Below are 25,594 nucleotides of genomic sequence, written 5' to 3'. Positions count from 1 at the left end.
TGTCAGCACTGAATCCAGTACTTGCAACCTCAACACCAGAGGGCCCCACCGAACCTGAACTGGCAGCAGCCGATAACCCTACACAAGAGGCTCAGCCGGAGCCTGAATCCCAACATAGTGCACCAGCGGAGAGTGGTTTACAGTCAACAGAAACAGCTCCATCCTCTATATCGCTTCCAGAGGGACCAAGCTTAGGTCCACAATCCAATGAGGAACTGATGTCTCCAGCATCAAGGGAACAGTTCCAGACCGAACAGGAAGCAGATGAAAGCCTCCAGAGAGCTTGGACGGCGGCACGGAGCAACCCACCGCCTCTCAGCTCTTCTAATCGATCCAGGTTTGTTGTAGAAAGAGGACTTTTATACAAGGAAACTCTTTCTGGTGGACACCAGGAAGACTGGCATCCTCAGAGAGAGTTGGTAGTTCCAACTAAATACCGGGCCAAGCTCTTGAGCTTAGCCCATGATCACCCTAGTGGCCATGCTGGGGTGAACAGGACCAAAGACCGTTTGGGGGGATCATTCCACTGGGAGGGAATGGGCAAGGATGTTTCTACCTATGTCCAGTCTTGTGAGGTGTGCCAAAGAGTGGGAAAACCCCAAGACCAGGTCAAAGCCCCTCTCCAGCCACTCCCCATCATTGAAGTTCCATTTCAGCGAGTAGCTGTGGATATTCTGGGTCCTTTTCCAAAAAAGACACCCAGAGGAAAGCAGTACATACTGACTTTCATGGATTTTGCCACCCGATGGCCGGAAGCAGTAGCTCTAAGCAACACCAGGGCTAAAAGTGTGTGCCAGGCACTAGCAGACATTTTTGCCAGGGTAGGTTGGCCCTCCGACATCCTCACAGATGCAGGGACTAATTTCCTGGCAGGAACTATGAAAAACCTTTGGGAAGCTCATGGGGTAAATCACTTGGTTGCCACTCCTTACCATCATCAAACAAATGGCATGGTGGAGAAGTTTAATGGAACTTTGGGGGCCATGATACGTAAATTCGTAAATGAGCACTCCAATGATTGGGACCTAGTATTGCAGCAGTTGCTCTTTGCCTACAGAGCTGTACCACATCCCAGTTTAGGGTTTTCCCCATTTGAACTTGTATATGGCCGTGAGGTTAAGGGGCCATTGCAGTTGGTGAAGCAGCAATGGGAGGGATTTACACTTTCTCCAGGAACTAACATTCTGGACTTTGTAACCAACCTACAAAACACCCTCCGAACCTCTTTAGCCCTTGCTAGAGAAAACTTACAGGATGCTCAAAAAGAGCAAAAAGCCTGGTATGATAAACATGCCAGAGAGCGTTCCTTCAAAGTAGGAGACCAGGTCATGGTCTTAAAGGCGCTCCAGGCCCATAAAATGGAAGCATCGTGGGAAGGGCCATTCGTGGTCCAGGAGCGCCTGGGAGCTGTTAATTATCTCATAGCATTCCCCACCTCCAACCGAAAGCCTAAGGTGTACCATATTAATTCTCTAAAGCCCTTTTTATTCCAGAGAATTAAAGGTTTGTCAGTTTACAGCCCAGGGAGGAGACGACGCTGAGTGGCCTGAAGGTGTCTATTACGAAGGGAAATGTGCTGGTGGTGTGGAAGAGGTGAACCTCTCCATGACCCTTGGGCGTATGCAGCGACAGCAGATCCAGGAGCTGTGCACTAGCTATGCGCCAACGTTCTCAGCCACCCCAGGACTGACTGAACGGGCATACCACTCCATTGACACAGGTAATGCTCACCCAATTAGGGTCCACCCTTACCGGGTGTCTCCTCAAGCTAAAACTGCTATAGAACGGGAGATCCAGGATATGTTACAGATGGGTGTAATCCGCCCCTCTGAAAGTGCATGGGCATCTCCAGTGGTTCTAGTTCCCAAACCAGATGGGGAAATACGTTTTTGCGTGGACTACCGTAAGCTAAATGCTGTAACTCGCCCAGACAACTATCCAATGCCACGCACTGATGAACTATTAGAGAAACTGGGACGGGCCCAGTTCATCTCTACCTTGGACTTAACCAAGGGGTACTGGCAGGTACCGCTAGATGAATCTGCCAAGGAAAGGTCAGCCTTCATCACACATCTCGGCCTGTATGAATTTAATGTACTCCCTTTCGGGCTGCAAATGCACCCGCCACTTTCCAAAGACTTGTAGATGGTCTCCTAGCGGGATTAGGAGAATATGCAGTCGCCTACCTTGACGATGTGGCCATATTTTCGGATTCCTGGGCAGACCACCTGGAACACCTACAAAAAGTCCTTGAGCGCATAAGGGAGGCAGGACTAACTGTTAAGGCTAAGAAGTGTCAAATAGGCCTAAACAGAGTGACTTACCTTGGACACCAGGTGGGTCAAGGAACTATCAGCCCCCTACAGGCCAAAGTGGATGCTATCCAAAAGTGGCCTGTCCCAAAGTCAAAGAAACAGGTTCAATCCTTCTTAGGCTTGGCCGGTTATTACAGACAATTTGTACCGCACTACAGCCAAATCGCTGCCCCACTGACAGACCTAACCAAAAAGAAACAGCCAAATGCTGTTCAGTGGACCGGAAAGTGTCAGAAGGCCTTTAACAAGCTTAAAGCGACACTCATGTCTGACCCTGTACTAAGGGCCCCAGACTTTGACAAACCGTTCCTAGTAACCACAGATGCATCCGAGCGTGGTGTGGGAGCAGTTTTAATGCAGAAAGGACCTGATCAAGAATTCCACCCTGTAGTGTTTCTCAGCAAAAAACTGTCTGAGAGGGAAAGCAACTGGTCAGTCACTGAAAAAGAATGTTATGCCATTGTCTACGCTCTGGAAAAGCTACGCCCATATGTTTGGGGACGGCGTTTCCACCTGCAAACCGACCATGCTGCACTAAAGTGGCTTCACACCGTCAAAGAAACTAACAAAAAACTTCTTCGGTGGAGTTTAGCTCTCCAAGATTTTGATTTCGACATCCAACGCATCTCAGGAGCTTCTAACAAAGTGGCTGATGCACTCTCCCGTGAAAGTTTCCCAGAATCAACTGGTTAAAATCGTCCTTGAGATGTGGAAAATATTGTTAGTCTTTATGTACTTGGTAGTATATTTAGAGATGCATGTGTCTTATTAACTCTGTTTTCCTAGAGCTCCAGGAAGAAATCCCAGCCAGTGTTTCACCCTAGCTGAGATTTGGGGGGCGTGTCATAAATATAAAGGGAAGGGTAAACCCCTTTGAAATCCCTCCTGGCCAGGGGAAAGCTCCTCTCACCTGTAAAGGGTTAAGAAGCTAAAGGTAACCTCGCTGGCACCTGACCAAAATGACCAATGAGGAGACAAGATACTTTCAAAAGCTGGGAGGAGGGAGAGAAACAAAGGGTCTGGGTCTGTCTGTAGTCGTCTTGGCCGGGGACAGAACAGGAATGGAGTCTTAGAACTTTTAGTAAGTAATCTAGCTAGGTATGTGTTAGATTATGATTTCTTTAAATGGCTGAGAAAAGAATTGTGCTGAATAGAATAACTATTTCTGTCTGTGTATCTTTTTTGTAACTTAAGGTTTTGCCTAGAGGGGTTCTCTATGTTTTTGAATCTAATTACCCTGTAAGATATCTACCATCCTGATTTTACAGGGGGGATTTCTTTATTTCTATTTACTTCTATTTTTTATTAAAAGTCTTCTTGTAAAACACTGAATGCTTTTTCATTGTTCTCAGATCCAAGGGTTTGGGTCTGTGGTCACCTATGCAAATTGGTGAGACTTTTTATCCAACATTTCCCAGGAAAGGGGGGTGCAAGTGTTGGGAGGATTGTTCATTGTTCTTAAGATCCAAGGGTCTGGGTCTGTAGTCACCTAGGCAAATTGGTGAGGCTTTTTACCAAACCTTGTCCAGGAAGTGGGGTGCAAGGTTTTGGGAAGTATTTTGGGGGGAAGGACGCGTCCAAACAGCTCTTCCCCAGTAACCAGTATTAGTTTGGTGGTGGTAGCGGCCAGTCCAAGGATAACGGATGTAATATTTTGTACCTTGGGGAAGTTTTGACATAAGCTGGTAAAGATAAGCTTAGGAGGTTTTTCATGCAGGTCCCCACATCTGTACCCTAGAGTTCAGAGTGGGGGAGGAACCTTGACAGTCCCGAGTAAGAGTACAAGAGACATGAATTGGTGGATTTTAGTTATGTAAGCAGAGTCTGAATGAGCTCTCCCCTAACATCTGGTGGTGAGCTGTGGAAAAAGACTTCAGAAGCTGATCTTGTTTGCATGGACACACCCACCCTGCCTAGGTGTTTAGCATGATGGAATTGCTTGCCCAAATGATCAGTTGTGGCTGGTGTTGGATCCCCAGTCTCCTTGTTATTGGGGCAGGAGTAATAAAGAGTTGTTATCCTTGCTGTGTGAACCAAGGACAGCAGAACTTTACCTGGCACACCCCGATGGAGGGACTCAGCCTCAACTGAATGGCACTCGCTAGGCAGGGGACATGGGTTTCAAAATCCAATGAGTTGAGAGAGAATGGGGACTGGTACTTGTACCTGGTGGTATGGGCCCTGTTTAATTTGACCCTTCCTCTCTCCATGGTATAATAAAGAGCAAATTTAGATTCAGTTGAGAGTCTTGTTAAATGCTACAGAGCTGAAATCACTGATACCTAGGTTTAAGTATTAGACTTCCTTTGGGACAGTGTCTCTATTGCAAGAGACTGCCCAGTGTGCACCATCAGTGGGGCTCCCGCACTAACAGCTGAAATCACTGAGAGCTGTGTTAAGTGGTGGGAGGCAGGGGCTGAAGACATCTTGGTGAGTGGGCAACAGGGAGGCTGGTGGAGAGGCGTGGCAACCAGCTAGCTGATATGCTGGCGGAGAGAAGTGGCCAGCAGGGAGGCTGGGTGGAGAGGGCCATAGCAGAGCCCCGTAGAGGCGCAGCAATCTACCTTTGGGGCAAAGAGCGAGTGTCCGAGCAGTGGTGTGTGTAGGGTACCTCCTTACCCCAACCCCGCTGTCCACACAGGTGGGAGGTGAACTCTGCAGATGAACCTCTGAACTCTGGGGCTGCACTGGCCAAGGACAACAACTGTGAGTGGGGTACAGAAAAAGGATGGGCACATTAAAGCAGGGGTCTCAAACATGCAGCCCGCAGTTATTTCCTGTGGCCCTCAAAAGCTCCCCCGCCTCCCTGCCTATACCCCCGCAAACATGCCATGTCCCCACTCCTCTGCCTACCTCCCAGCGCTTTCCACCCCCAAACAGCTGTTTGGCGGCGCTTAGGGCTTTCCAGAAGGGAGGGGGAGGAGCGGGGATGTGGTGCGCTAGGGAAGGAGGCGGGGCTGGGGTGGGGATTTGGGGAAGGGGTTGGAATAGGGGCAGGGAGGGGGTGGAGTGCGGGTGGGGACTTTGGGGAAGGGGTGGGAAGAGGTCTCATGGCCTCATGGAAGGGGTGGAGTGGGGGTGGGGCAGAGAGCAGAGGCAGGGCTTTTGTATCTTTGTATGAAAAGGTGTCAGGGATGCAGCCTTCGGGCCAATGTACTAGTCCTCATGTAGCCCTCGTAGTGGTTTGAGTTTGAGACCCCTGCGTTAAAGGGACTTTGGGTTTGCTGGACTTAAGAACCCGAGGGGAAAAGGACCCAACTTACTTGGGGGTGGATCTTTTGCTCATAGTTTTGTTTATGAACCCTAGTTGTGGTGTTTTCCCAAATTAATGCGGAGTTACTTCCCTCCTTTTGTTAAAAGTTTTTGCTACACTCAGACTCTGCTTGCGAGAGGGCAAGTATTGCCTCTTAGAGGCACCCAGGGGGTGGTGTGTAATTGTCCCAGGTCACTGGGTGGGAGCTCGAGCTAGTTTTATGTTGAATTGTTGAAAAGGAACCCCTAGATACTGAACCTGGCCCTTGTTGCTGCTGGCTCCACCTGGCAGAAGGGTTACATCTGCAAGGGTATTTCTACCTTTTTATTGTATTCACCCAGTTCCAGCACAGAGGGTCATCACAAGCCAAGTAGGAAATAAACACAGAGGACGTACTTCTCATCTCCTTACAGTCTCTGCAGCCCAGTCCTACACTTCTGCAACATCACAAAGCAGGATACAATCCCACCTCTACAAAACACTGACAAAAGTAGCCAGTTTTTCATTACTAATTCACAGGCTAAAAGCCTTACACCCTCACAGGCCTCTCTACAAAAACCCTTAGTCTGCAGCCACTAACAGTAGTTCTGAGCCTTCCCCAGAGAAATCAATTACTGCCAAGCACAGGAAGGCTAAATATTCGTGTTCTGATCCAGGAAAGGCTAAATTTCCTCCACTGTCTGTCCCAGGGTAGATGTCCAAGAGGCCAAGACTCTATTTCAAATCTAATCTTTATCAATAAAACTAAACAGAGATGTCTCCCTGGCTGCAGAGAAAGAAATCTAGAGTCCCAGGTTTTAGAAGTAGTAACAAAGGATGGATGAAAACGATATTTGATGTCCCTGTGTCAACTGCATAGTTAGTCTAATTCTCCCTCTAAAATTTTCTCTGACTGTGAAGATATTAGGCATGGACAGACACAATGACTTAATGACAAAGAGAATTCCTTGGTGAACACAAACCTAAGCATTCCCAGGCAACCAATTTATAATGAATTCTTTTGTTCCTTCTGCTCCTGTTTCCCTCCAAGAATTCTCCCCACTCTCTGGCTACACCCTGCACCTGTTCCCGAAAACTAGATGCAGCTGGATTCTCCTTAAGAAAAAATAAATAACTGAGAAATATATCTATATATAGTTATTATTTTAAGCCACTCATATTTTGGGGACAAGAGTCTCTGACTCCATAGTTGAATCCTTGGGATTGGACGTACTGAATTCTATATATTCGCAACATTCAACTTCTTAATAAATTTTCGTTCATGAATTTATACTCCTCACCATAAATACTCTTGAGTCCAATATCTACAACACTGTTCTATTCACTATGGAAATCTTTTAAAGCTTTCCCCTTCTGTTTTCTTTAATCTAAACACCTTTAATTATGTGTAGTACACTTCTGAATCCCATTTGCCGTGCTAGGATTCATGCTGGGTTGCATGCACTCTTAAATAGCAGCCTAGTGGGTTGTTGTTATAAGTGTGCCTCCTAACCCAGGCTAGTCTCATATGACTTATGGTCTATTTCATCACCATGAATCTAAGATCTGCATTTTCAGTTAACATTAGCACATGTGAAAATGCATTTCAGGAGCTAATATTGCCAAGTTCATTCTATTTCAAGCTACTCCTGGGATATGACAAATCCACTCATGCAGAGACAGTAGCAATTTTTTTTAAACAATCAAATGGGTTGTGTTGGACTGGGGAATCACGAGCTCTTTCCCTAGAAGAGGTGGAGGGAGAAAGGAACAATGCAACCCAAATGTTGCTTCTGCTTCTTTTACAGGAGGAAATTGGGAAGGCAGGAAGCAGAGTGGAAGGAATCATTCTGCTCTGACTGGAGACCGTGGCACTGCTGTTACTTTTCACCCACACTAGAAGGTGTTAAGGGATTTTTTTCAGTATGTGCAGTATAATTAATGTAGAGCAATGTTATTACCTTTTTATTAGTAGTAGTTTAATTTTCTCCTAAAAATGTGAACAATCTACCTTTGAAAATGTGTTCTCATCAGAGCTGCTCTTTAACAGTTTTCTCTACTTTTAACTGGGCACTGTATCAAAGTAACACAGGGAGTTACTAATATTTTTATTAAACTTTCATCTCATATCTTCCATTTTTATTTGAATTAAGATGCTACTTATCCGGCCTTTAGCATTTTGAATACAAATAATCCTTTTACATTTATTAACTGGAAGAGCTGAATTTTAGACCATCTCATCTTGTTATCTTTGTGTGGGAAATTTGGGGTATTCCAGCTACTCTGGCAGTCTTTAGTTTTAATTCTGTGAAACATACCTCTCTGCAAAGATTCTAATATGGGATACAGATTCAGAATAACTGCACGGTGGTGTGACAAGCAGGGTCTAGACCTCCAAAAGGGAGAACAGAAAGTTTTGCCCCAAGAACGAGCAGTTGAACCAACTGATTGCATGCTATATTGTTGTACTGTGAAAGTATATTGAGTAAAGTCATCTATGAAAGCTTGTAATGTTCTAAAATTAATAATCATGATGACATATGTATGATTAGGCTATGATTATGAATTTATGTATTTGTGTACATAGAGAACTGTGCTCCTAAACTTTGGCTCCACCTCACAGCTGTGTAGTGGAGTGATCAGACAGGGAGAAGCATCTCCCAAGCTAGGTATCTACACAAAACTAGACTCAAGTAATGATATACTGTACAACCCAGGGAAAAAACAATGATGGGCCACTAGAGTTAATGGAAAGACTTTGAGATAACTGAGAATTTCCCCACTTTGAATATCTGTAATGACTGAATAAAAAAATGAAGGGAAATCCATCCAGAAACTGAGGGACAGCGTTTAAGCAGGAAGCTGTCCAGGAAGGCCGGATGCCCTCTATAGATAGGGGGTACACTGGGAAACGGTTAAAAGGCAATAGGTAACTTGTATTAGAAAAGAGATTTTACCTGATATAGAAGTGTAAAGCCTGAGATTGCATCATTATGTTTATTTTCTGTGTAACTTGTATGTTTGTTTTCCCTTACTAGTTTGTATTTGAATGTGTTTCAGAGTAACAGCCGTGTTAGTCTGTATTCGCAAAAAGAAAAGGAGTACTTGTGGCACCTTAGAGACTAACCAATTTATTTGAGCATGAGCTTTCGTGAGCTACAGCTCACTTCATCGGATGCATACCGTGGAAACTGCAGCAGACTTTATATATACACAGAGAATATGAAACAATACCTCCTCCCACCCCACTGTCCTGCTGGTAATAGCTTATCTAAAGTGATCATCAGGTGGGCCATTTCCAGCACAAATCCAGGTTTTCTCACCCTCCACCCCCCCACACAAATTCACTCTCCTGCTGGTGATAGCCCATCCAAAGTGACAACTCTTTACACAATGTGCATGATAATCAAGTTGGACTATTTCCTGCACAAATCCAGGTTTTCTCATATCCCCCCCCACAAAAAAAAAAGATTTCTCACAAATCTTGGGAGACAGGCCAGTCCTTGCCTACAGACAGCCCCGCAACCTGAAGCAAATACTCACCAACAACCACATACCACACAACAGAACCACTAACCCAGGAACTTATCCTTGCAACAAAGCCTGTTGCCAATTGTGCCCACATATCTATTCAGGGGACACCATCACAGGGCCTAATAACATCAGCCACACTATCAGAGGCTCGTTCACCTGCACATCCACCAATGTGATATATGCCATCATGTGCCAGCAATGCCCCTCTGCCATGTACATTGGTCAAACTGGACAGTCTCTACGTAAAAGAATAAATGGACACAAATCAGATGTCAAGAATTATAACATTCATAAACCAGTCGGAGAACACTTCAATCTCTCTGGTCACGCAATCACAGACATGAAGGTCGCTATCTTAAAACAAAAAAACTTCAAATCCAGACTCCAGCGAGAAACTGCTGAATTGGAATTCATTTGCAAATTGGATACTATTAATTTAGGCTTAAATAGAGACTGGGAGTGGCTAAGTCATTATGCAAGGTAGCCTGTTTCCTCTTGTTTTTTCCTACCCCCCCCCCCGGTTGTTCTGGTTTAACTTGGATTTAAACTTGAAGAGTGGTCAGTTTGGATGAGCTATTACCAGCAGGAGAGTGAGTTTGTGTGTGTATGGGGGTGGGGGGGATGTGAGAAAACCTGGATTTGTGCAGGAAATAGCCCAACTTGATTACCACGCACATTGTGTAAAGAGTTGTCACTTTGGATGGGCTATCACCAGCAGGAGAGTGAATTTGTGTGGGGGGGTGGAGGGTGAGAAAACCTGGATTTGTGCTGGAAATGGCCCACCTGATGATCACTTTAGATAAGCTATTACCAGCAGGACAGTGGGGTGGGAGGAGGTATTGTTTCATATTCTCTGTGTATATATAAAGTCTGCTGCAGTTTCCACGGTATGCATCCGATGAAGTGAGCTGTAGCTCACGAAAGCTCATGCTCAAATAAATTGGTTAGTCTCTAAGGTGCCACAAGTACTCCTTTTCTATTTGAATGTGGTTTTTCTATTTGATCAACTTTCTACCCCAAACAAGTCTCTGTTGTGCATAGTGTGTGGTGTGTGTATGTCAAAGTGAGCTGATAACTGTGAGGCTGGTTTCATGCCTTCAGGGATGACAAATCACAAAGAAACAGTCTGATTGTCTGGTACCTAAGAACTGGAGAGGATGACTTTGGGGAGACTTGGAAATGAAGTGCTATTGGTGTCACCCTGCAAGGAGTAAAGTAGGCTGATGGAAGCCAGAGTGAGACTTCGTGCTTGTGGACAGATGTCAGGGATCTAAACTATAGCCTCACAGCACTAAGGCACCCCAAAAGTTACAGGGCCAGACAGGACTCCTTACTGGTCTAGGTGCTCCAAAAAATATCACATTTGGGAAGCTAGGAAATGATATTAGGATTTATTCATATTTAATTTAATACACAGAACGTTCCCCATAAGCTTAGAGTCTGCATCTCTAATGTACTTAACTTAGAATGACAAAGTGACCACTTGCCATCACAAACAAACTTGTTCTTAATTCTGGGTCTAAATGTAATGAGCCATGTCCCTTGGAATGGAGGACAATTAAAATGTACAGCACATAGCTAGATGTGACATTTCATATTGATATTGTAGAGTCACCTGTGAGTATAGTCCAGTAAGAGCCTGGTCTTTCACCCCTCAAACAGATTCAACATTGAGCCTCCAAAATCAGCATTGTTTTATGTTATGATTAAATCCCTAGTGAGGGGGGTGCTGTCTATCACTTTATGCACATAACAAGGAGTCAGGAACTCTTGAGTAGCTATCTTGGCATCTATAAAATTGAGATATCCCTTCTTACTTAATATAACTTACTATACATGCCAGAGGATTCATGCACATTTGCAAACTATTTTGAAAATAGAAAACTTGATCATTGCCTAAATATTTTTATTAAATAAACTTAAATCATTGACTTCAAATTGGACATGAAATATCATAATTTTAGTGATCTGGATGGTGTCAAAGAAGATTTTTCTACATTAATTTCAATAATCAGACCAGGCAACAGATGATTTAAAGTCATGATAAGGAGAACATATAATTCTTGAACAGTTTTCCTGAAAGATGAAAACTCCAATATCTATCTGTCAACAGTAATAATAGTAGTTCCTTTCCAACAACTTCAATGGCAGTTGGATCAGGTCCCTAAAGTACTGATCCAAAGTCTTACTTTAAAACTTTTTGAGACAGATTGGTTTTAGTATGTCACTGAGAATTTTTTTTTTATTTTTTAAGGTTAAAAATGATTTTCTTATACTGTCTCTTCCTTTCTTCTAGTGACATAGTTCTACAATATAAAGTTATTTTTAAATGTCATTGTCCATCTGAATTTTCTGTATATATAGATTGAGCTACATATTATTATCAGTATTGATTTACAACCAAATATTGTTTTGACAGAACTGGGCAATACTCATTTCTCTTTAACCCAATTGAAAGATTATTTAGCAGCATTGGATTTAAGCAATTTTTAAAATACAGACCATACTTTTTTCTACTACTACTTGTTCCAGTCCCTTTAGCAAGCTTGCTTCTATCAATGGAAGCGAAGAAAAAGATCTGTTAGCAGTCTAATGCGTGCTTGCTTTAATTTGCATTTAAGGAATAAACAGAGTCATCAAGAAGGGAGGAAAAACAAAGGAAGTTCAAACAGGTGACAAAAAACAGCAGGGAATATCCTTCAACATAGATTCTGTCTCCTAGGTCTCAGCTGGAACTGCTTCTTAACAGGGGGACGGAAAATATAAAAAGGAGGGACAAACATCCCATGATCCCCCCTTCTTTCCCACTGCCAACCTCTTTCTCTGCACCTGAAAGGACAAAAGGAAACAGCCATTGGACTCTGGGGGGGAGGGGTCCTGACCTGAGAATCTAATCAGTAATCTGCTGGAGCATGCGGTGTGAAAGTTTGTTTTGAAACTAAGATAGATAGTTTAAGTAAATACTGTACTAGAGGAAGTGAGCTGTAGCTCACGAAAGCTCACGCTCTAATAAATTGGTTAGTCTCTAAGGTGCCACAAGTACTCCTTTTCTTTTTGCGAATACAGACTAACACGGCTGTTACTCTGAAACCTGTCATTTTATCTTTATTTTTCTTGTAAACATTTCTGAGTTTTATGCCTCATTACTTGTACTCATTTAAAATCTCTTTCTTTGAAGTTAATAAATGCTTTACTGTGTTTTAGCTAATCTGCTGTGTTTAAATTTAAGTGTTTGAATAACTATTTAAGGTAATAAGATGGCACATTATTTCCTTAAAGGACTTAATATATTTGTACTGTCCAGGAGAGGTCTGGGCAGTACAGGACATACATTTCTGGGGGAAGATCCAGTATTGGGGGTGTGTTTGGTGTCGCCCTGCAGTATAACTAAGGCTGGTGAAGGCCAGGGTGTAGGTGGCCGACTGCAGATGCACACAGATACTAAGGGTATGGTTTGCATGCTGGAAGGCTGTGTGTGTGTGGCTCAGGTTGTAGCTACTACTGCAAGGCACTGGAAGGCATGCAAGGTTGAAGGGCAGGGGTGACAGCCCAGTATGTCACAATATGTCCCAGTATGTCACAATGCGTCATATTCTTAGGTGACTCACAGTGGGTTGGGACAGACAATATAGAAGCTTGTTCTCTTGATGCATGTGCACAACACATTAAAGAAGGTACAGATAAGATAGAAAGGCCATACTGTGTGCATACAGTCATCTCCATATCGCTAAACTTCAAACAACAATCCAACATGATCCATGGATCTATGTGGCCCACATGGCATCATCACATTCTGTTTTTCTGTTTTAAAGAGTCTAGACCTCATGGTTGCAAAGAAAAACTTCCAACTATAAACCTATGTCTTCCTGAGTCTGCCGACAGCCTGAAACAATAGCTCTTAAAGGCAAGAAGTCCTTCACCATGTCCTCCATTCATCTCATTGGGGTATTAATTCTAAAGCCTAGTGAAGACATTTAAAATGTTACTAATTATGTCATTGCTGATCTTGAAGTAGATAGCAGTGGAAGAAGCTATGCAGAAGGAAGGACTGATAAGACCAAGGATAAGAAAGAGAGAGGGAAAAAGAGAAGTAGATGAAAAAGGAAGAGAAACAAAGGGCAGAAAAAAGCAGTGATTCTTAAAGGGGAGCACATTTTCTCAGTGAGAGATGTTGAACGTAAGAATTAGGTTTTGAACAAATAATAACAAAACATTTAGATTCTACATAAAGGACATATTCTATCTTTTTTTTTTTTTCAAATCTCCCACCAACAGTAGAGCTTGGGATGTGGATTCAGGGACAATGTGGAGTTCAATATTTATTATTCCCTGGCCCTCACACCATAACTAAAACTGGAATTCAGCTATCCCCACAGAATGAAATGGACATCTTGGTATGCAGCAAAACATTAAAGAGGCCCTGATGGGAAAGGCACAAAGAATAAATTAACTGTATTGTTAGATTAAACTTGCCAAATTATCAAGCTTTCTAGGGGGAGTGTTGGGCAACTGATAGATTGTATAGGAACTCCAGCAGAAGACCAACATCTTTTGTTAACAATAAAAACACTATTAGAATAATGTGCTAATGAGGGAAGTTAATAATGCAAGGATTAGCAAATTCTAATAAGCCAAGGATCCATAAATTTGCATAAGCATGTAGCAATTTCAGGGGAGCACATTCTGTCCCAGGAAATAACTTCTTAGAGTGAAATATCAGAATAAAGAGGAAACAAAGGCTTATTTTTAATTATATTGCTAATGTGGAATATATTTCATCCTTAAAGGCAGAATTTGCCATCTATGTTTGAAGTACAGTGGCACCGAAACTCAACCTAGGAGTTAAAGTGAACACAGTAAACATCTAAATAATCAACTGCTCCGCAATAGGCATGGAGTAGCTGTAACACACCTGAGTAGTCCTATTGGCTACATTGAGTCTACTGATGTAAGCAAAGTTAGAGGCTTAGGGCCTAAAATAGTTGCAGGATCTATCCCTGAAAATATTGTTGTGCTCCAACTATCATCTGAAATATTAATTTCAGGACAAATCCTGCAGAACTATTACAAGCAAAATTCCAATTAATTTCAATGGAAGTTAGACCATAAGAACGGCCATACTGGGTCAGACCAAAGGTCCATCTAGTCCAGTATCCTGTCTTCCGACAGTGGCCAGTGCCAGGTTCCCCACAGGGAATGAACAGAACAGGTAATAATCAAGTGATCCATCCCCTTTTGCCCATTCCCAGCTTCTGGCAAACAGAGGCTAGGGACACCATCCCTGCCCATCCTGGCTAATGGCCTTTGATGGGTCTATCCTCCAGGAACTTATCTAATTCTTTTTTGAACCCTGTTATAGTCTTAGCTTTCACAACATCCTCTGGCAAAGAGTTCCACAGGTTGTCTGTGCATTGTGTGAAAAAATACTTCCTTTTGTTTATTTTAAACCTGCTGCCTATTAATTTCATTTGGTGACCCCTAGTTCTTGTGTTATGAGAAGGAATAAGTTACACTTCCTTATTTATTTTCTCCAAACTAGTTATGATTTTATAGACCTCCATCGTATCCCCCCTTAGTCATCTCTTTTTCAAACTGAAAAGTCCCAGTTTTATTAATCTCTCCTCATACGGAAGCCATTCCATACACCTAAATCATTTTTGTTGCCCTTTTCTGAACCTTTTCCAATTCCAGTATATCTTTTTTGAGATTTGGGCAACCACATCTCCTCGCAGTGTGCAAGATGTGGGTGTACCAGGGGGTTTTAACAGAATAAAGTCTAAGATAGTTGCATTTGACCTTATGAGACAGATAATGCAATTCTGAATCTAAGTGTCTAAAAACAACCACACATAAGACATCTACTCTCTCTTAGCTAACGGGGAACTCAGAAATAAGAAAATAGACTATGTCACAATTTTCAGGCATTAATGCTTCCTTTTCAAGTAGATCTAGCTGTGCTAGTGTAAATAAAAAAAAAAGTCAGATATGGGTATGCCCAATGTATTCTAATAAAACAAACAACTGAAAGAATATAGAGACCAGTGACCTCATAAGCTGAACAAAACTGTGAATAGTATTTTGCCCGTCATATTTTTCTGTTACTATTATAGACAAAGCCATAAAGGTAGCAAAAAGGGAAACATTTTCTTGTTTAAAAATAACTTTTAAAGAGACCTGCACATAACAAGCAAATATGATTCCACAAATTACACCATAAATACAGCACGTGTTTATCAGAAGCCTGATAATTTTTAAGACCCATTTGTCACCTTCAATATTTTACCACCAACATATTTACAGCACATTGGTTACAATCAGTTAAAAGTACACTGTCCCAATTTTTCATCAGATAGGACAGGTTATAATCGATCTTTGCACTGTAATCTTGTGTAAGAAGAAATATTTAAAGACTTTCAATATTTCTACATGTCTGTATGTTTAGCACAATGGTTTAAAGATAAAATGAAACTGTTTATGGTTAGATTTTCCCATCCCAGCATGAATGACGTTCACATTGAAGGTCTTCATTTTCAGTCTTTAAAGAGATGTCTGACAAATGGTAGGTTTTTGGTGAAACATATGCTGTGTAGAATTTCTACAGTGGGTTCACCCATGAGACTGCTATTCATGAATTTCTCATTTAAGCACCAGTCTCTGGTAAATAGAAATTTCTCAAAGTCCCATGGCAGATATATTTGGGCTGATTTTATAAATATGTATAAAAGCATGAGACTGGACTCTGCAGTTATTAACATAGGTGTAAGCATGGAGTAATTCAGTATTGCCAACCCCAAGTTTTCAAATATCATAAGTTCCCCCCCAAAAATCATGATTGTCTTAATAATCTTGAGATTTCAAAAACAATAAATATAGGATTTTTTTTTTTGGTCATCTGTTTTTTGACTCTTCAGACTACATTCATGTCACATTTTCAAGGTTTTCTCTGCATCCATGAGGACTATTTTTTTTTAATGAAAGCTGGGATCCTCTTGTAATCTCTTGCCTCCAGGAGCTGGGTCTTTCAGAAAAAATACCAAATGCCATGAAAGTTGGCAACACTGGTAACTTCACTGCAGTAACTGCAGTGTAAATCTGGAGTGAGAACAGATTTTGACCCATAAAGTAGCATTCCCTTAAATCAACACTCTAATTAATGATACACCTATTTAATTGGAAAGATTATCAGGGAATAGCTTCAGTGCAATTAGTATCTATGATTCTTAATGGTGCATAAATGTACAACTAATCCATTTAAATGGCATGCTTGCTGTGGTCTGCAAGTCTATTCACAGCAGTTACCAGGTATGAGTTTGTATTTGCTAGCATCAGCTTCCAGTAGTGTGGCCCATAGTTCATCATGCTACTAACATGGTGGCTGAATGAGTTAGTTTTTTTAATAGATGGAGTTTTTTAAAATGTATGCTCACAAAATAGAAGTGGCACTCTGCACACAGTTTCCATAATCCTCTGGCAAATAAGACAGTCACTCAGGGACACATTTTGTCCTCAACTCCTTGGCACAGAAAGCCCCTGGAAGTGGAACTGCTGCCATTCTGCTGCACTCGGGGACAGGGTGCAGGGTTTAGGAAGGCAGCGGTGGGAGGCACATCACCTATACAATGCAGAATCCAATTTTGAAGTAGCTGTTCAGGACAGACACAAGTGGAAGGGGCCTGGGCTACTGTAATCCTAAAACTGGAATAGCTTCCATGGAGAAGCTCTGCTGCTTCTCTGCAGTCTTTGGAGTATGAGTGCTTGAGAATTAGTTCCCCCTTATCTGCATAAATTGCCCCAGTTGCCTGCTCCACTCTTTCTGCTGGGTGCTAGACTATGGACTGGAGCCTTCATTAGCACATTTCAGTGAGTTTCTACTGTATATATACATACCACATGTTAGTAAGAACCATGTGATGAACTATGAACCGTGTGATGCTCTCTCGCTCTCCAAGACATTCACAGGTGGACTCATGGTACTTTACAGGCAGAGTAGTATCAGAGACCCCCATAAGAGTCTTCAGAACTCTCAAAAGCATTTCTGAAATGGCTTTACTGTGAGGTATGTGGCATACAAAAGCATCATAGCCTCACAAATGTTTTAATGACTTTTTTTGGATGTCCTCATTATTTTCCCTCTTCACAATGATATAGTCCTCCTAAGAGACTGTCAGTATATCTACATAATACACACCCCACATCAAACATTCTCTTTCTCACATAAAGGCACGCACACACACACACACATTCACTTTCTCCCACGGAGTTGATTTGAGATAATAGGGTACTTTAAAATTTTGCTGGGATACAAAATGTAATTCAAAAATTACTATGCTCTCTGACATTTCTTGCTTTGCTGAATATAAAATGGAGGAAAAGATAAGAGAACTAACATTTCTGAATAGCCATAATTAATCCAAAAAGGACTAAAAGAGTGTGAAATAACTTGTTCTGCAGCCTGACTTTTTCTCCACGTTAGGCAATATAGTGATCTAACCTATGACATTAGGGGCCTAAAGGTACTGTAATTGTCAATAATTATCATGAATCACAACCAACTAGGCTTTGATTACCTAGTGGTAATATAGTTGGAACTCAAAAGCCTCTAAAAAGAAGTGACATTTACAAATCTGTTTCTGAAGATATGAAAGGTCATAATAACCACAATGTCTTTTTAGGGTGGTGGGTGAGGAGATGTTTGCGCTTGTGAAGGTTAAATAATTGTCACTTTTAGAGAACAAAGTTCTTAATTTTGCTATAAACACATGTTGATTATTGCAGTGCAAGTCTCCATAATTTTCCCTTTAGTTTGAGAAAACACATTCTTAAACACACACACAGACTATTAGTTCTTATGTGAATCAGTTATGTGGACATTTATGATTTTTCTCGATTACTTTATAGTGATATAAATGGTCTGGTCTTGTAGAAAAACAAAGCTTGTGAACATGGAGGTGATTCTAAGAAAGATTCTAAGAAGCCCATATACCCATTCTCTCCTGCACAACACAAGAATAGCCATGCTGGGTCAGACCAAAGGTCCATCTAGCCCAGTGTCCTGTCTTCTGACAGTGGGCAATGCCAGGTGCCCCAGAGTGAATGAACAGAATAGGTAATCATCAAGTGATCCATCCTCTGTAGCTCATTCCCAGCTTCTGGCAAACGGAGGCTAGGGACACCATCCCTGCCCATCCTGGCTAATAGCCTTTGATGTGTCTATCCTCCGGGAACTTATCTAATTCTTTTTTGAACCCTGTTATAGTCTTGGTCTTCACATCATCCTCTGGCAAGGCGTTCCACAGGATGAGTGTGTGTTGTGTGAAGAAATACTTCCTTTTCTTTGTTTTAAACATGTTGCCTTTTAATTTCATTTGGTGACCCCAGTTCTTGCGTTATGAGAAGGAGTAAATAGCACTTCCTTATTTATTTTCTCCACACCAGTCATGATTTTATAGACTTCAATCATATCCTCCCTTAGTTGTTCTTTTGCAAGCTGAAAAGTCCCAGTCTTATTTAATCTCTGCTCATAGGGAAGCCATTGCATATTCCTAAATCACCTTTTTGCCCTTTTCTGAACCTTTTCCAATTCCAATGTATCTTTTTTAATATGGGGTGATCACATCTGCACACAGTATTCAAAATGTGGGCATACCATGGATTTATATAGAGACAATATGATATTTTCTGTCGTATTATCTAGTCTTTTCTTAATGATTCCCAATGTTCTGTTCACTTTTTTGACTGCCGCTGCACATTGAGTGGATGTTTTCAGAGAACTATCCACAATGACTCCAAAATCTCTTTCTTGAGTGGTAACAGCTAATTTAGACCCCATCATTTTATATACCTAGTTGGGATTATGTTTTCCAATGTACATTACTTTGCATTTATCAACATTGAATTTCATCTGCCTTTTTCTTGCCCAGTCATCCAGTTTTGAGAGATCCTTTTGTAGCTCTTTACAATCTGATTGGGACTTAACTATCTTGAGTAGTTTTGTATCTGCAAATTTTGCCACCTCACTGTTTACCCCTTTTTCCAGACCATTTATGAATATGTTGAATAGGACTGATCCCAGTACAGACCCCTAGGGGACACCACTATTTACCTCTCTCCATTCTGAAAACTGACCATTTATTCCTACCCTTTGTTTCCTATCTTTTAATCAGTTACCAATTCATGAGAGGACCTTCCCTCTTGCCCTGTGGCAGATTACTTTGCTTAAGAGCCTTTGTTGAGGTACCTTGTCAAAGGCTTTCTGAAAATGTAAGTACATTATATCCACTGGATCCCCCTTGTCCACACGCTTGTTGACCCCCTCAAAGAATTCTAGTAGATTAGTGAAGCATGATTTCCCTTTACAAAAACCATGCTGGCTCTTCCCCAACAAATTATGTTAATCTATGTGTCTGACATATCCGTTGTAACAAATAAGAGGAATATCTTCCTTTAGACTTTGTATTTCAAGACTCCCCCTTTAATGATATATGACACAGGAATAAGTCTCTGCTTGCAATCAGAAGTTTGTCACAATTTCAGGGGCCTGTAAAAAACAATCTCAGCAAAAAATTCAAAAAGAGAGATTTGAAATTACTTAGAATCCAGAAACTGCAGCTAAATGTGGTGTGAAAATTACCTAGGAAATTTCAAGTCTATCCTCTTCACTGAAATCATGCAAGGTTGGTGATGGTCTTGGAACAGTTAATGTCAGGGATCTGAAACCTCCTTTAAGGGTAGAACTCAATCATAACTATGGGGCTACTAAAGGACTGCCATATAATTTTCAGATTTGTATATAGCTCTATAGCTGAACATAGGGTTTTGCTCAGTGAGTTAAGCAACAGTACCTGCCCCAAACACTTCACAATTTAAATTGCTTATGACAGGGCAGAACACTGCAGGAAAAAGACAATGCTGGATTTAAACCCCTCTGCAGTACTTCTTAGTAATTTGCCCTGAGCAACACACAATTTTTCTTAGAAAAGCAGCATATAGACAATGCTTCTGTGCAGCAGACCGAGAAGAGAATATAAGGGCTACAGACCATCTCAGAAGCTTGCAGTAAACAATTCTTGTTTTGGCAACAGTTGTGGAAAAGTATATGAAAAGAGTAGCTAAACAAATCTTTGACTTAGAATGTAATAAAAAGCTTACTTTACTGTTGGACCATTTGCAAAAAGCTGTAGTGAAGATGATTAAAAAGGAGCAAAAAAGAAACAATATTTGTATTCATTCTGGTAATAGAATATGAAATTAAAGCATGAAAGGATTAATGTTTTAAAGCTTGACTTGCAGCGATAAAGCTAAGGTATTAGAAGAGACAACATAACCGTTGCAGGACAGACAAGCAAAGAAAAAGCAGCACATGCCTTAAAGATGAGCAAGTCAACCTAGAATGGAATTACAAACTGATTAATCAATACAAATGAGAAATTGTATAAGGAAAGAGAGCTTGCTGGGACTTCATATGGGACACAACACTGCAGCAGCTTAAAGATAATGAAAGGAGCACAGCAAAGCCAAAGAAATGCTTTCATTCAGTAGCAAAGTCATTTGTGAACAGTTTAAATTACCCTAATCACCTCCCCTCCAGCCGTCAGTATGCTCTGCCTCTTTAGTTATTTAAAAACAGAGTTTGGGGAAATGAGTTCTGTGAATCTAAGCTGCAAAATAATTATACACACACCGTTTTAGCATTTTAACAATGCAATCCCAAACATTTGTTCTCATTAGAATGCAAATCGACTCATTTAATAATCCCACATGAGAATTCCACCACACTCAGCTTAAAAAGCTCAGTAGTACTCAAAATATTATTAATAAATGCCATGAATGGAAAAGCCAGTTTGTTTTTGCAACAGCTCAGGGTAGATAAAAAGAAATATACTTACATTTATAACATCTTTCCATCAAATTTTAATTGAAATTTAACAGTGGGAATGGCCTGGGACAGTCTTAAAAAAAAAAAAAAAGGTACATACCCTCTGCTTTAACCATCACACTTCTTACAGCTAGAGAACTACAACTTGTCAGACAAATCAGTGACATCAGTTATTTCAGGGAGAATCTAATTTCAGTAAGCTACATCACTGTTAATAGTTTTAACCTCTGGTACAGGTTCAAAGCAGGGTTCTGAGTTGTGTCATTTCCCATTTATCAGTCCAAATGGGTGGTGTCATACAATTATCTTCAGAAGTTAGATAATTGCTGAAGGATTAAAAAAAAATTAAAGCCCCTGAAATACCATCACAATCAAAATTTTCAAACTATGTACATTTTCCTAGAATCTTCTATATTTCCTCAGTGAATACATTGAAATATGTATAGACTACATTATTTTAAAATATGTTTTAGATGAGCTCTTTGTGGAAATACTTTAGATTTTTGGGGGATTAGCAAGCATTATCATCATCTGAGTCTGAAGCATCGAAAATAAGAGTGTTTTAAACAGTTTACTCTCATATAAATATTTACTGGAAGAAAGGCAGCAGTATATACTGGAATATATACTATAAAGAAATATCCTCTGTTCCATTCTCATCTTGGGCATATGGGACTTTTATTCGGTAGAAATGTGGTGTATGGGTTGAACTGCCAAAACTCTATGACCTTTTTTTCAGCATCTATTGAACCAAATCATGGTTCAGAAGACATTTCCTTCCTAAAGGGCCAAGTTCCTCACCCTTACTCACATCAAGTATTCTATGAAGCATACTTTGTGAAGCATGCCATGCAAGTCAATATGCTGAGTAAGTGATTACTCAGTGTGAGGTATAGCCAAATCTGTTCATCATTTCCTGCTCTGTTCTTCCAGTTCCCCCTCGGTGAGACTGTTATTAGCTTTCTCCTAATCACCAGATGAGTGCTTAGGCAGGCTTGTCCTGTGGAGTGGAGGAATCTAAAGAGAATCCCTGGGATAACGTATTTATTCAATAAGGGGCAATTTTCCTATAATGATCGCTAGGGCAGCCGTTATTGATATGAAAAGTTTTTAAAAAGACTCATCTGATGCAGCATGACAACATGGTGACCTGAATTAATAATATACAGAGGTGTGCACAAGGAGGCGGGGAGATGCAGGGGCACAGGCATCCGCAGTAATCAGCAGTGGCACAGAACTCCTGCTGCCTTGGAGCCGCAGTGGGGAGAGCAAGCCCCTCCAAAAGTGGTGGAATTTAAATTCCTGTGCATGCCCCTGATACCACACCAAAAAGTGCCCTGATCACGATGCATCTAAGGCCCAGTCTACATCCAAAGTTGGACTAGTTTACCTAAAGTTGGGATTTTACATCCATTTACTTGAACACTCCTATTAGTTTAAACCTGGCTTATATAGTTTTAACTTAGGCTGGTAAATGTAGAGATGCAAGTTAAACCAATAAAGTCAGTTGCAAAAACAATATAAAGGCCCCAGTTCTGGAAACACTTATTCAAATCCTTAACTTTACTGGAGTGAGCAACCAGACTACTCACGGTAGTAATATTAATCATAGGTGAAGTTTGCATGAGTTTATCTAAATCATTTTTAAACCAATTTAAGTTAAACTGGTGCAGCTTATGTGTGCAGACAAACCCTAACTTTGGCCTGTGGAATGACTCCAGGGTAGTGCCTTCTTCAGGTGCATATCTGGACCACTCTGTTGTCTGATACATAGAGAGAGGGGATGGAGCCCAAGGAGTAGTGAAAGAGCAGTTCCTGTGTTCTCCTGGACTGGTATTGTGGCTGTTGCTCTCGCCCTCTTCCAAGGATGTGGCACCATCTGGTCAACTGAATCATCATGGAGCACACACATACAGACCCAGCAGGAAACATTCACAGTGAATTGAGTGTTATGAAGTACCTACACTTTTGCAGTTTTTGAGAAACACAGGGAAGTCAATGTAATGGAATTTAATAATACTTTTATTTAAGTAAACAATGTCTGCTTGCTTGTGGCTTATGCAGTTTATTTAGTGTTGTGTTCTCCCTTTGTATATCATTTATGCAATCGCACATGACACAACGTACAATTATTCTGGAAAAACTACTTGCTAAGATTGTATTTGCCTTGTGCTTTCAACCGCCCTAGATATGCAATTATTACACAGTTGTATCTAGAAAACTATCAAAACAGTGTGTTTATAAAAACAAAAACAAAGCCATACATATGAATTATCAAATTAAACTGCTGAGATGTGCTTTTTACAATGACTGTACATTTTATAGCAAGACAGTTCTGCAACAGCTCCATTGTTGGCTGATGGGATTCTTAGACTTGCAGTGAATCAGCCAGTCACTAAACAACACACTTTTGCTGATTTTCATCCTTATGGTTCAAATCTTGTAAATGTTCATTGTGTTTTATTCCTTACTCTTTAACGGTTAATGTGGTGCCAGTGCCCTCGGGAGTCTCCCCCCTCCCCTTTTTAATTAGGATTGGGTGGGTAGGAATGAGATTTACCTGGGGTGGGTTCAATTATTTGAGCAGGGAGCGTGGGCGAACGTAAATGCCAATCTCATCTTCTCCCTCTCCTCACAGCCTGCTATTCATACCAGCCTGCTATTTTCCTGAATACATCACACCACATGCCTCATGTTTCACCAAAGCCTGGAATAAATGATGACACTTGGCAATTATCACCTCCTCCCCTTTTCTCAGATGGTGAAACTGAGGCACAGGGTAAGTCCCAGGTCAAACAGCAAGTCAGTGAAAGAGCTGACAATAAAAGCCAGGTCTCTGCCATCCAGTCTAGCCATTTGGCAATATTACCTCCCCGTTGTTGCTGCTTAAAGAATCCTTCCCCATATGCACACAGAAACCCAGCAGGCTGGTGTCTGCTAAGTCTACTACTGTGATCCTTCTCTTACTAAGAGCACAGATAGTAGATAAAAGAGAAAAAGGAGCGTACTATGATTTGACTATACTTAAGAGGGTCTATAGGGCTATTGCTATTCCCAGCTTATCCAGAGAAATACAGTAACAGACTTGTGATAACTAATTAATGAGTCCAATAAGAGACAGCTGAATTCTTTAAGAGTGCACCAGATTCCTACCCTACTCAATAAACAATGGATTAATGTACAAAACTCACTCCTTCCCAAGGTTATCCTTTATTCGTAACAACCAAATACAAACCTAAACCTCAAAAAGAAAAGGAGTACTTGTGGCACCTTAGAGACTAACAAATTTATTTGAGCATAAGCTTTTGTGAGCTACAGCTCACTTCATCGGATGCATTCAGTAGAAAATACAGTGGGGAGATTTATATACACAGAGAAAATGAAACAATGGGTGTTACCATACACACTGTAAGGAGAGTGATCACTTAAGATGAGCTAATACCAGCAGGAGAGCTGAGGGGGTGGGGAGAAAACCTTTTGTAGTAATAATCAAGGTGGGCCATTTCCAGCAGTTGACAAGAACGTCTGAGGAACACAGGGGGGCCTGGGAGGGGGCGGGGAATAAACATGGGGAAATAGTTTTACTTTGTGTAATGACCCATCCACTCCCAGTCTCTATTCAAGCCTAAGTTAATTGTATCAAGTTTGCAAATTAATGCCAATTCAGCAGTCTCTTGTTGGAGTCTGTTTTTGAAGTTTTTTTGTATTTTCCACTGACTGCATCCGATGAAGTGAACTGTAGCTCACGAAAGGTTACGCTCAAATAAATTTGTTAGTCTCTAAGGTGCCACAAGTACTCCTTTTCTTTTTGCGAATACAGACTAACATGGCTGCTACTCTGAAACCTAAACCTGAGGTTCTCCTGAGCTGGCTGTTTCTAGGGTTTTAGCCTGCAAGACATCCTGTCTCACCTCGCACTCTTATACTCTGAGCCTTTTTTGCTCCTGGATTGCGGCAAACACAACCCACCTAGTCTGGCTGTCAGCATGAGTCAACAAACTTGCCCTCCATCTCCCCTAGAACCTGACTACCTATCACACCTAAATATGGTACAGAGACACCACTGATTTCATTGGATGATGATCACGAAAAAGCAAACAAAACAAAACAAAACAAAACAAAACAAAAAGTTTCCCAAGCCGATTTTGATTAGCTCTGTCAGCATTTTATGATAGTTAATAACACTGGCCAGACAGATTTCAGAGGGTGATATTGGGAAACTTGAAACCACAGGGAGAAGTAGGATTCAATATTGTTAACCACCCCTGACTCCCAGTTCAATAGATATGTAAGGCTGCTCTAAGAGACTGTATGGCATTGTGAGCTGCCATCTCACTAGTATGCTATTGGTACTCATCAAACCAAATTTCTTTTCCCAAATGTGACTGGACAGAAGACTCTTTTTCTTTCTTATGTAGCACCAACCCCATGGTTTATGGACTGTATTATGCAGGAGTCACACTAATTGATCACAATAGTGCCTTCTGTCCTCAAACTCTATGCCAGTGTCATCTGTAAGCATGACTATAATGGACTGTATGTGGAACAGCCTCCAACGAGCCTTTAGAAATGTCTGATAGTGTAGACCATAGTAACCCCTCTTCTTAATCTGCCTGGTTGTTCTGCATGCCTAGCTCC

The sequence above is a fragment of the Lepidochelys kempii genome, chromosome 8 (genome assembly GCF_965140285.1).
Source record: "Lepidochelys kempii isolate rLepKem1 chromosome 8, rLepKem1.hap1, whole genome shotgun sequence".
Lineage (NCBI taxonomy): Eukaryota > Metazoa > Chordata > Testudines > Cheloniidae > Lepidochelys > Lepidochelys kempii.
Note: the sequence above shows the minus strand (reverse complement) of the source record.